The 13,686-nt window shown below is 38.7% G+C and overlaps 1 protein-coding gene across 3 annotated transcripts in view; it reads left to right on the top strand.

The window, feature by feature from the left end:
* Positions 1 to 13,686, top strand: part of GSG1L (GSG1 like) — a 406,917-nt gene that overhangs the window by 270,894 nt on the left and 122,337 nt on the right. The gene's annotated exons all lie outside the window — the stretch shown is intronic.

The following is a 13,686-nucleotide window of genomic DNA, read 5'->3' as shown; positions in this document are numbered from 1 at the left end:
GAGGTTCCAGTGAAAGAGAAATGAGAGGATGAAAATGGTGGGGAAGGGAGGAGCAGAAAAGGGTGAAAAGGGAAGGAAAAGAAAAAGAGAGAGGGGGGGAAAGAGAAGGCAAACAAGAGAGAAATGAACTCAGGAAGTCTTCACAGAGAATGCATCACCAGACCTCAACCTTGAAAGAAAAGGAGGATTTGAATAGGAAAAAATATTAGAGAGGAAGTGGTCTGTCACAGCTACTCTCAGTCTTCCAAAGAGCCTTTGAGAATTGCTAATGAACATCTATATACAAACCATGGCCCAAGTGCTCTGATAATATGCATTTTCCAAAAGTTCATTTGTAAGTCAGTTGTGGGCAACTCAACGTGGAATAATATAGGAACATAGGAATAATGCTTTGCTATGATTGGGAAGTGGGTTTAACATTCAAGGACCAACCCAAATGACCCCTCTTTTTTGACATCTGCCATCAGCCTCTCAGTCAGAAGAAATTTATTCCTTTTATGCATTCTAATGACACTTTGTAGTGGGAGAACAGGCAGAAAATCAGGTCAGATTGGGGAGGAATTAAATGACAGGTTAAAGAGATCGACCTTTATCATGAGGACATTGGGGAGCTATTGAAGATTTTTCAGCAGGGGAATGACATCATCATATCATCCATGACATGCTATCTGGTATTTTAGAAAGATTAATGTAGTCATGGTTTGTAGCATAGAGTGCAAAGAGAATTTGGAGGCAGGGAAAGTAGTTATAAAGCTAATGCAGTCGTCTAGGCATAATGGGATAAAGGCTTAGGCAACGGTAATGGCCAAGGGGGTGCTAAGAAGGATTAGATATGAAAGAATGAGGAAAGACTCTATAGAACTTGGTAACTAGTTAGAAAGGTGGTGTGGGGACATGGGTGAAGGCTAGAGATAAATCAAAGATAACTTCAAGGTTTAGAATCTTGTGTGACTGAGACAAAAGTGCCATTAGCAGAAAAAGGAAAATCAGGAGGTTTGGGGGGCAGGGTAAGAAAATTAATTGTCTCTAATCATGTTGACTCTGGGGTGCTGGCAGGACGTCCAGGTGGAGATGCTCTGTAGGCAGTTAGATATGTAGATATCCGGAGATTAGTAGGGAGGTCATGGCTAGAGAAAGGGTTTGGGGAGGCATCCATGTAAAGATAATATTAATCTTTGGAAAAAGATAAAAAGCAAGCTATGCAGATTCAAATGTAAGAGAAGACCGACTGGGTGTTTCTTTTTTGTGTATTCCCAAAGTTCATTTGTAAATTGATTGGATCTCAGAATGTATTTTCCTGTAGAAATAATAGTATAAGTAGGTGCATTGCTTAAGAGTAAGCTCTATCCTTTAACATTCAACTTAAATGTCACTTCCTTTCTGAAGCCTGTATTAGACCTAAATGGTAGTGGGGGGGGGGGAACACCATATAAAGAAAAAATAAAACTGCATTGGGGAAGAGAAAAAAATCCATAGGCTTCAGCGTCAACTCCAAGCTGACCATGAGTTCATAATATAATGTGATTATTAGAAGACAATGTGACATTCATCACAATAGTTTGCCAGTATTTAGCAATGAATTTCTTACTTAGAATTGATTAGTCCATCACTACATGCAATTTGGGGCACTGTATTTGAAAAAGGCACAGAGAAAAATGGGAAAGAGTCCAGAAAAGAGCAATGAAAATGACTAAAGTGTTGTTAAATAGGACCTTTAAAGAAAGGTCAGAATAATGGGAATGATTTAGTCTTAAGAAGAGAAGAGTGAGGGTGTGACTCAGTAATTGTCAAGCTTATGAAAGGTTATTATAAGGAAGATACTGAGCATCTGCTCCCTATCTCCTCTGAAGGCAGAACAAGAAATTAGCTCCAATGGAAGCAAGGAAGATTTAGGTTTGATGCAAATGAACTTATGCTCAGCTTAAAGGAACATCTCAAAAAAAAATAGATAATTAAAAAAAAATAAACCGGAACCCAAGCAGAGCTTTAAACATAGAATAAACATCATTTTTTTCTGAGGGTAGTTGAAGCACAAATATACTTGGGCACAAAATCAGAGACTAGCATGTTCAGGTCTCCATAAAGAAGAAAACTGTAAAATTCAAGCAGATGTCCAGATACATAAAAAGTTTATATAGTACCAAACATCTGGATATTTGGAAATGCTGAATAATTTATTTCATTTTTCACTTTTCTTGCACGTGTCTTTGGTCAGTTAGATCCCAGCTTCCTGAGACCCCCCTAGAGACATGTTAATGTTAACACTTGTCCATAAAAAAACCCAGTTCCCATGTCATCTCCTCTAAGAAGCCTTCCCTGGTCCCATTCTTCTCTATTCATATTCCATCATTCGATCTTAGAGCATTTTGTATTCTTCTTATACACATATTCTAATTTGTAACATGGTAATCTCTGTCCATTCTTTTAACTTTTGCTATACTGTAAGCTCTTCAAGGGCAGGAGTTTATCTTTGTATTTTCCCCAGAACCAGGTTCAAGTATATTGCACACAGTAGGCCCTTAAATATTTGTTGAATGAATGAATATCGATAATATGCTGTTCATCTCTTGATTGCTGCCAATAAAATGCAAGAATGTTTATTTATACCTGCACATTCTGACTAATATCTGTAGACAACATATTAATAATAAGCATGGTTATAAATTAATTAATCAGCTACCACCTTGATATCTTAATTAAATGGAACACAGCATTAGCATAAACACTTCAAGACAGAAAGCAATAAAGATGGGCCAGATGGAAATACAGAAGTCTCATTTGTATTTATCACCATAACTCCTTTCCTTCCCCCAGATGGCAACTCCAAATGGGAGAATATGGTCCCTTAGACAAGGTAATCAGAGCTTAAGGCATATCAAACCAAGGCAATGTGTACAGGAATTAGATTTCTACCTGTCTGAGAGATGGAACAAATGGAAATTTTGAGAAATATGATTAAGCATTAACCTCCCCCCAACATACCAGTCCTCAGGATTGAGAGGTTTTGATGTGACTCAACATGTTAAAATGCTTGATTGATTTCTTACTCTGAGGACTCTCAGATACCTGCTTTAAGAGCTAACATTCCCCACCCCCCAAAATTTTTAAACCTGACATTACCCTGAATGGCTTTTCATATCTATATCCCCACCATATAAACTGGAAATTTACACAAACTTGGACTTTCATTGCAATTGTTCCTCACATCACAGAAGGTCCATGAAGATAACTCCATGATCTAACATCATCTACTTCCCACTTCTTTCTTTTCCCCCCAAAGTCCCTATCATCATTTAGAATTTGTGATGAGAGCACCTTGTCTTGAGGTCTTTTAATTTCTTTCCTAGGACTTCATCATTCTCAGAGATCTCTTCCTCATTACACTCACTGGGCAGTTTGGTTCTTGGCAATGTGATTCACTAGTAGTGAGGAATGTATCATGAGATTTGTTAAGTCTTGGGAAGCTCTCCATTAAATCTCATGGACCAACCCAAAAGAGAAAGCCTATCCCATCGTTCATTATGCCAGGTTAGCATACAGTCACCTCTGTGCTCCACTGCAGGGAACTGCTGACCACCATGAAGTTTCTCTTTCTTTTTGTGTCTGTAACTCATCCTCCTGATGAGTACAATTTACTGTTTTTTTCCCTATTCCTAGAGCTCAAAATTTCTTCTTACATGTCCCCTCTGGGTCAAAGTCTGAGCCCTCTGTCCTTGACATGGGTGATTTGGAAGCCATGAGATGGCAAAGATGAACAAGAGTGGGTTCCATTTTTAGTTTGGATGCCAAGGATCCTCTTGTGATGACAGGGGGCGCCTCATTAATGTGAACCCGGCTAATTGCAGAGTTTTGGTGGCTCAGATATGGTGCCCGTGATTTGTATTCAGGAATGAATTAGAAATTATTCTTTCATCTGTAGATTTTCAAAGATTTATAGCTCTGCCTTGCTTTTCCAAAATACATTTGCTACTGAAAAGATGAGTGTAAATCAAATTTTTGTAAGTTGAATCATTCAAAATGCACTTGGGGAGCATTCTATTTAAAGGAATCCTACTGTGAATTTTTCTTTCTGTAAATCAATCAATCTAATTTATCTTTTGTATAATTCTAGATTTTTTTCATATATTGGGTTAGTTCTAAGCAGGAATAATTGGATCATAGATTTAGAGCAAAAGGGTTTTGGAGGTCATCTAGTTCAAAACCAGCATTTAACAGATGAGAAAACTGAGGTACAGAGAGGTCCTTATTCCTGACTCCAAGGACAGCACTCTCTCTTATGCCATGTTGCTTTTGGATCATGATAATAATAGCTTGCGAGGCAATATGGCATAGTGTTTAGAGAGTTGGCCTATGAGTCCAGAGACATAGGTTCATGTCCTATCTCCTGAGTTAACATACTACCTCTGGGACTCTGAGGAAGTTGCCTAACCTCTCAGTGGCTCCAGGTCACTTTCTAATACCATAAATTGCAGAGCACATGATTTTATATGCATTTGTTGAAGAAATTTCCTTAGTAGACATTCGATACATCAGTTAAGTCATAGGTCCAAGTACAAAAGTAATAGCACTACATATTACAAACTACTTTCCTCCAAACAATCTCTTGGAGGAAGCATGAATAGTATTATCTCCATGTTGCAGGTGAGAAAATTAAGGTAAAGAAACGTAAAATAATTTTCCCATTTCCTTCCATCCCCAATCAATAAAACAATATTTAAGTGCCTACTATGTGCTAGGCACTGTGTCAAGTGCGATGTTTTTTAGACCAGATTGTCAAGCCTTCTGCCTCCAGGTCCACAGTCATTTTTACAACTTTACATTTTACAATACAGTGAGACTTAAAAGTCATTTCCCTTTTCAAATCAGAGATTTAGGACATTAAGGACTCTATCAAAAGACCTCCAATTTCTATACTTTGCAAACTTTTAAGCGTTTTATAAATATAAACTATGAATATTATTCTTTTACATCAAGAAATGTTTTTATATTAATATACTTTTATGTTTACATTGTATTTTATATAATGTAGGTCTTTTAGAAAGGATTAGTACCATTTTTCAATTTCTTTCTTTTTTTCTTTTTTTTTAAATATATTTTATTTGATCATTTCCAAGCATTATTCGTTAAAGACATAGATCATTTTCTTTTCCTCCCCCCCACCCCCCATAGCCGACGCGTAAGTCCACTGGGCATTAGATGTTTTCTTGATTTGAACCCATTGCTTTGTTGATAGTATTTGCATTAGAGTGTTCATTTAAAGTCTATCCTCTGTCATGTCCCCTCAACCTCTGTATTCAGGCAGTTGCTTTTTCTCGGTGTTTCCACTCCCATAGTTTATCCTTTGCTTATGAATGGTGTTTTTTTTCTCCTGGATCCCTGAAAGTTGTTCAGGGACATTACACCGCCCCTAATGGAGAAGTCCATTACGTTCGATTATACCACAGTGTATTAGTCTCTGTGTACAATGTTCTCCTGGTTCTGCTCCTCTCGCTCTGCATCACTTCCTGGAGGTTGTTCCAGTCTCCATGGAACTTCTCCACTTTATTATTCCTTTGAGCACAATAGTATTCCATCACCAACATATACCACAGTTTGTTCAGCCATTCCCCAATTGATGGGCATCCCCTCGTTTTCCAGTTTTGGGCCACCACAAAGAGCGCAGCTATGAATATTTTTGTACAAGTCTTTGTGTCCATTATCTCTTTGGGGTACAGACCCAGCAGTGCTATGGCTGGGTCAAAGGGTAGATATTCTTTTGTCGCCCTTTGGGCATAGTTCCAAATTGCCCTCCAGAATGGTTGGATCACTTCACAACTCCACCAGCAATGAATTAATGTCCCTACTTTGCCACATCCCCTCCAGCATTCATTACTTTCCTTTGCTGTTATGTTAGCCAATCTGCTAGGTGTGAGGTGATACCTCAGAGTTGTTTTGATTTGCATCTCTCTGATTATAAGAGATGTAGAACACTTCTTCATGTGCTTGTTAATAGTTTTGATTTCTTTATCTGAGAACTGCCTATCCATTTCCCTTGCCCATTTATCAATTGGAGAATGGCTTGATTTTTTGTACAATTGATTTAGCTCATTATAAATATGAGTAATTAAACCTTTGTCAGAGGTTTCTATGAAGATTTTTTCCCAATTTGTTGTTTCCCTTCTGATTTTAGTTATATTGGTTTTGTTTGTACAAAAGCTTTTTAGTTTGATGTAGTCAAAATTATTTATTTTACATTTTGTGATTCTTTCTATATCTTGCTTGGTTTTAAAGCCTTTCCCCTCCCAAAGGTCTGACATGTATACTATTCTGTGTTTACCCAATTTACTTATGGTTTCCTTCTTTATGTTTAAGTCACTCACCCATTTTGAATTTATCTTGGTGTAGGGTGTGAGGTGTTGATCTATTCCTAGTCTCTCCCACACTGTCTTCCAATTTTCCCAGCAGTTTTTATCGAATAGTGGATTTTTGTCCCAAAAGCTGGGATCTTTGGGTTTATCGTATACTGTCTTGCTGAGGTCGTTTTCCCCCAGTCTATTCCACTGATCTTCCTTTCTGTTTCTTAGCCAGTACCAAATTGTTTTGATGACTGCTGCTTTGTAATATAGTTTTAGGTCAGGGACTGCAAGGCCCCCATCATATGTGTTTTTTTTCATTATTTCCCTGGATATCCTTGATCTTTTGTTCTTCCAAATGAACTTTGTTATGGTTTTTTCTAAATCAGTGAAGAAGTATTTTGGTAGTTCAATGGGTATGGCACTAAATAGATAAATAAGTTTGGGTAGGATGGTCATTTTTATTATATTGGCTCGTCCTATCCATGAGCAGTTAATGTTTTTCCAATTGTTCAAGTCTAGTTTTAGTTGTGTGGCGAGTGTTTTGTAGTTGTGTTCATATAGTTCCTGTGTTTGTCTTGGGAGATAGATTCCTAGGTATTTTATTTTGTCTAAGGTGATTTTGAATGGGATTTCTCTTTCTAGTTCTTGCTGCTGAGCTGTGTTGGAGATATATAGAAAAGCTGATGATTTATGTGGGTTTATTTTGTATCCTGCAACTTTGCTAAAGTTGTTGATTATTTCAATTAGCTTTTTGGTTGAATCTCTAGGATTCTTTAAGTAGACCATCATGTCATCCGCAAAGAGTGATAACTTGGTCTCCTCCTTGCCTATTCTGATGCCTTCAATTTCTTTGTCTTCTCTAATTGCTACTGCTAGTGTTTCTAGTACAATGTCAAATAGTAGAGGTGATAATGGGCATCCTTGTTTCACTCCTGATCTTATTGGGAATGCATCTAGTTTATCCCCATTGCAGATGATATTAGCTGTTGGTTTTAGATATATACTGTTTATTATTTTTAGGAATGACCCTTCTATTCCTATGCTTTCTAGTGTTTTTAATAGGAATGGGTGTTGTATTTTATCAAAGGCTTTTTCTGCATCTATTGAGATAATCATGTGGTTCTTGCTAGTTTGCTTGTTGATGTGGTCGATTATGTGGATGGTTTTCCTAATGTTGAACCAGCCCTGCATCCCTGGTATGAATCCTACTTGATCATGGTGAATGATCCTTCTGATCACTTGCTGGAGTCTTTTTGCTAGTATCCTATTTAAAATTTTTGCATCTATATTCATTAGGGAGATTGGTCTATAGTTTTCTTTCTCTGTTTTTGACCTGCCTGGTTTTGGAATCAGTACCATGTTTGTGTCGTAAAAGGAGTTTGGTAGAACTCCCTCTTTGCTTATTATGTCAAATAGTTTGTATAGTATTGGGGTTAACTGTTCTCTGAATGTTTGATAGAATTCACAGGTGAATCCATCAGGACCTGGGGATTTTTTCTTAGGAAGTTCTTTGATGGCTTGATGGATTTCAATTTCTGATATGGGATTATTTAAGAATTCTATTTCCTCTTCTGTTAGTCTAGGCAGTTTGTATTTTTGTATATATTCATCCATTTCTCCTAAATTGGTGTATTTATTGCCATATAATTGGGCAAAGTAATTTCTAATGATTGCCTTAATTTCCTCCTCATTGGAGGTGCTGTCCCCCTTTTCATCTTTAATGCTGTGAATTTGCTTTTCTTCCTTCCTTTTTTTAATTAGATTGACCAGTACTTTGTCTATTTTGTTTGTTTTTTCAAAAGTACCAGCTTCTTGTCTTATTTATTAAATCAATAGTTCTATCACTTTCGATTTTATTAATTTCTGCCTTAATTTTTAGGATTTCTAATTTGGTTTTCTGCTGGGGGTTTTTAATTTGATCGCTTTCGAGTTTTTTCAATTGCATTTCCAATTGATTGATCTCTGCTCTCCCTTGTTTGTTAATATGAGCTTTCAGGGATATGAATTTGCCTCTGATTACCGCTTTGGCTGCATCCCAAAAGGTTTGAAAGGATGTTTCGCCATTGTCATTTTCCTTGATGAAATTATTAATTGTTTCTATGATTTCTTCTTTAGCTAAACGGTTTTGGAGTATCATATTGTTTAATTTCCAATTGGTTTTAGATTTGGTTTTCCATGTACCATTACTAATCATTATTTTTATTGCCTTGTGATCTGAGAAGGCTGCATTCATTATTTCTGCTTTTCTGCATTTGTATGCCATGTTTCTGTGACCTAATGTATGGTCAATTTTTGTGAATGTGCCATGTGGTGCTGAGAAGAAGGTGTATTCCTTTTTATCCCTATTTATTTTTCTCCATATGTCTATTAATTCTAATTTTTCTAAGATTTCATTCACTTCTTTTACCTCTTTCTTATTTATTTTTTGATATGATTTATCTAAATTCGATAATGGTTGGTTTAAGTCTCCCACTAGTATGGTTTTATTGTCTATTTCTTCCTTCAATTCTCCTAGTTTCTCCATTAGAAATTTGGGTGCTATATTATTTGGTGCATACATGTTGATTAATGATATTTCCTCATTGTCTAGAGTCCCTTTTAACAAAATATAATTACCTTCCCTATCCCTTTTGATCAGGTCTATTTTTGCATTGGCTTTATCAGATATCATGATTACCACTCCTGCCTTCTTTCTATCAGTTGAGGCCCAGAAGGTCTTACTCCATCCTTTAATTCTGACCTTGTGGGTGTCAACCCACCTCATGTGTGTTTCTTGAAGACAACATATGGTAGGGTTTTGGATTCTAATCCATTCTGCTATTCGTCTACGTTTTATGGGTGAGTTCATCCCATTCACGTTCAAAGTTATGATTGTCATTTGTGGACTCCCTGGCATTTTGATTGCCTTCCCTAATTCTAACCTTTTCTTCTTCGGCTCTACCTTTTAGTCCAGTGATTTACTTTGAATCAGTCCCCCTTGTCCCCTCCCTTGATGTTTCCCTTTTTAGTCCCTCCCTTTTTGTTCCCTCCCCCTCCCCCCTCTCTTTCCCTCCCTTTTTGTTCTCCCTCTCCCCCTCCCCCCCTTGGTTTTCCCTTCTCCTTACCCTTGTTGGGTAAGATAGAATTCAAGATCCCAATGGATCTGGATGTTTTTCCCTCTCAGAGTTGATTTCCCTGAGATTGAGGTTTAAGTAAACCCCCCCCCCTCTCTTCCTCTCCTTGTTATAGGAGTTTTCTTCCCCTCCCCTTCCCCTGTGAATCTTTGTGTGAGAACCATTATTCTATTTGGTCTTTCTTTACCCCCTATTTATACATTACATTTTCCCCACATATTAGTATACATAGGTTGATATAAATGTAGTCCTTATAGAAGAGAGTTTGAGTAAAAGAAGATAACATTTTTCCCCTTTCCTTAATATTTACCTTTTCAGGTATTCCTTGCTCTTTGATTTTCGGTATCAAACTTTCCACAGAGCTCTGGTCTTTTCTTTGCAAAAAGTTGGAAGTCTTCTATTTTGTTGAATGCCCATACTTTCCCTTGGAAGTATATAGTCAGTTTTGCTGGGTAGCTGATTCTTGGTTGGAGACCCAGCTCTCTTGCCTTTCTGAAGATCATGTTCCATGCCTTACGATCATTCAGCGTAGAACTTGCAAGGTCTTGTGTGACCCTGATTGGCATTCCTTTATATCTAAATTGTCTTTTTCTGGCTTCCTGTAGGATTTTTTCTTTTGTTTGATAGCTTTGGAATTTGGCAATTACATTCCTGGGAGTTGTCTTTTGGGGGTTTAGTGTAGAAGGTGTTCTGTGAGCTCTGTCAGTGGATGTATTGCCCCCTTGTTCTAGAATCTCTGGGCAATTTTCTTTGATTATATCTTGTATCACCATGTCCAGTTTGGTGTTTATTTCTGGCTTTTCTGGGAGTCCAATTATTCTTAAATTTTCTCTTCTCCCCCTGTTTTCCAGATCTATCACCTTGTCGGTGAGATATTTTATGTTCTCTTCTAATTTCTTGGTGTTTTGGCTTTGCTTTATTAGTTCTTGCTTTAAAGCCTGGTTTTCTTTTACAGTTTGGTCAAACTGGTTTTGTAGATGCGTGAATTTCTTTTGCATCATTTCCCACTTTTCCTCCCAGAGGGCTTCCATCTTTTTGGTCCTTTCTGATTCAAATTCTTCATGGGTTTGTGGAGAGTTTCTATTTCCTTTGGAAGATTTTGGAGAATTTTCTTGTATATCTTCTTCTATCTGCTCTGTATTTTGTATTTTGGCTCCATAGAATGTGTCCAGAGTCGCCCCTTTCTTCTTATTTTTCTTGGTATTTTGGGGCTTCTGTGCTTCTGTGGAGTTTGTCATCTCTGAACGTGGAGGATTGGCTTTTCTTGTCTTTGTCTGGTGATCAGAGGCTTTAGTCCTGGGCAGATGTTGGTTCTATGAGCGTTCCCTGGGTTAAACTGAATATGCCTCACTGGAACTGGAATGGAAGGGTCGGACCACGAGGCCACACTCTCCCCCTGGCTCGATTTCCGGAAGTTGCCTTCAGAATCCCTGGCCGTGAGGCTGTTTCGTCGGCCTGCGGGGGGATGGGCTGCCGCTTCCCCAAGCTCCGAGAGCACAGACTTTCACTGAGACTTGGATAGCAAGATCCAGCCCGTGAGGCTGTCTTGCCCGCCCTGAGGGTTGCTGTTGTTTTGACCAGCTCTTTGCAGCGGAGGCCCCAGGCAGTAACTTTCACCCGGACCGACTGGCTCTCTGCAGCGGAAGCCCCAGGCAGTAACTTTCACCCGGACTGGGACTTGGGTAGAAGACCCTGAGGGTTGTTGTTCCTCAGACCCTGCTCTCTGAGCCTGGCGCAGCTGCCGCTTCCGGGAGCCTTGGACTCTGCGCTCCTACCCCTGAGGTCCGAGGGATCTCGGGTTCTGGCTTTTAAGGGGAGCCGTACCTTTTGAACCGGGTCCAGGTCCAGGAGGAGGGTTCCCAGGGTCTGTGCTGTTGATCGTTTTGAATTTCGGCGCCTTAGGAGCTTCTAGTTTGAGATCGGTCGGGAAGGGTTTTCCGGAGATCTGAACTTCAGCTTTCTCTAAGCTGCCATCTTAACCGGAAGTCCATTTTTCAATTTCTAAAGAAAAGCCCATATCATACATTTTAGTTATTATATCTATTTTGAGGACTAATGAAAAAAGAGAATTGATTAAAGAAATTGCATTTCTTTAAAAATCTCAGAGAATTCAGACATTTCTTTTTTCTGTTTTTTTTTTACCAATCATCCTAACCTCCTCTCTATTTTTCTGATAGAGAATTTCACTGTTTCATGCAGGTTATTACCCTTATCAGACAAGAGAGATCTCCAGAAGCTAATATTGGAGTCAGAACAAGTACATCCTTATTGGTTATGGCATCAGAAGGCCCTGGAGGGCATTTGGTTGATGGCAGCTGGACATTGATGAGCCTAGATTGGCTCAAAATGCTTTGGGCCCCTATGGGCTCCAAAGTCTTTTATTTATATATTGTTGATAGGACTTGAGATTGGGAGCACAAGCAAAACAGTGATCCAGTTCTTTGTTTGAGAAAAGGCAGTTCATTAGAGTGAGTCTAGAACTCGTGAAGAAAATCAGAAAATCTGGGCATTGCAATTTTGCTGGCTGTATAACCAAGGTCGAAAAATCACCTCCCCTAAAGAAGCCACAATTCCCTCCTCTATAAAATAAGGGAGTTGGATTAGCTGGTCTATAAGGTTCCCTGTAGTTCTAACATTCTCTTTTCTGTGTTCTAATTTCCCTTTTAGCTCTAATATTCTATAATTCTCTGACTTTAACTCCTTTATCTTTGGAGAACATGAAATTTGTTCAAGAATGCCCTTCTCAGTATTTTTGTCTTGTTTCTCTCTTTCTCTCCCCTTCTCTGCTACTTTTTCCTCCCTATTTTTTGGAGGGGATAATATTTGAGTTTGCCCAAAAACAATGAGAAGAGGAATTAATCTATTTTGATCCATTTCTTCTTCCCCTCCCCTCCCCAACTCTGAATCAATCCATTATATCTCAAGGTTGTATCTAGACCAGCTTACCCATCCAAGAGCCTAAGGGATGGCAGACCTGTTATTAAGACAACAGTTTCTGGCACCCAGGTAAAAGGGGTCCCCTTGAATCTTTGGCCACCATATAGTTTCTCTAGTTCAGTCCACCCTGGGACAAGTAGTTTTTTAAATCTGCTTTAGGCCCTATAATAGTTCTATGTAGCACCTGGGGAACAGACTAGACTCTGCCTTCAGCAAACCATTCACTCATTCATTCACCAAATATTTAGGAAGAAAGATAAAAACTCCATTAACTGGTACCTTAGACAGTAATGGGAAAGCCTGAAGTAGTCTTATTAGAATTAAACATGTACCACATAGCTGAGAAATGAGAGTCCACTGGCTCCCAGATGACATTCATCTGCATCAAAGAAAGCAGTTTTAGTCTGGTTTGATTAGGTAGAGCTCCAGCTGTACCACCAACTGTAAGTTCCTTGATAGATGGGGATAGGGACTCAGCAGACTAGAGTGGAGACTATTGCCTGAACTAAAGTAACTTTCATCTAAAGCAGCAGCATCAGAATAATCTCCTAAGAGCTTCTTCCTTTCCTGTGGCTAACAGGAATTCCACTTTTAAATGAAATATCTCCTCTTCTTTTCCTTCTCCTCTACCCCACACATAATTCCTGAGGAACATCATCAAATTTAATACACATTTTTCAATGAAAAGAGACTCTGGACATGGGGTCAGAGACCTACGAGTGAATTCTAGCTCTACCACCATGCAAATCATTTCTCTCTCTATGTTGGAGGCAGCTGGTGGCATGGTGGGTAGAGTCAGGAAGACTCCAAGTTTTTCAAACTCCAAGAGTTTGAGTGTGATCTTAAGATACTTACTAGCTGAATTATCCTGAGCCAGTCACTTAACCTGAGTGTCTGTGTTTCTCCATCTATAAAAAGGGATAATAATAGCACTAGCCTCTCAGGATTATTGTGAGCATAAAATGAGATATTTGTGAAGTACATGGCAAATACCAAAGTGCTATATAAATGCTATTATTATAATTATGATCATAATAATTACCATTATTATACAATGATGTGGGCAGCATGGTAGAGTGGGAGGAGCAATGGATCTTGAATTGTGGCCCACGACTGGGCTACACTACCTGTGGAGTTTGAGACAAAAGCTATTCTCTGGGATCCTGATTCCTCATCTGTAAGAACAGGTTAGGCAGGTGCCTTTCCAGGTGCTCTTTCAGGTGCCTTCTAGGTTTCTGATTTTTTGATTCTATGATATAAGTGCCAACCATGTGCAAAGGATAGTTCTGAATACCAGAGGT

Source organism: Monodelphis domestica, chromosome 7 (genome assembly GCF_027887165.1).
Source record: "Monodelphis domestica isolate mMonDom1 chromosome 7, mMonDom1.pri, whole genome shotgun sequence".
In the NCBI taxonomy this organism is placed as follows: Eukaryota; Metazoa; Chordata; class Mammalia; order Didelphimorphia; family Didelphidae; genus Monodelphis; species Monodelphis domestica.
This window is presented reverse-complemented; position numbering and strand designations above follow the sequence as displayed.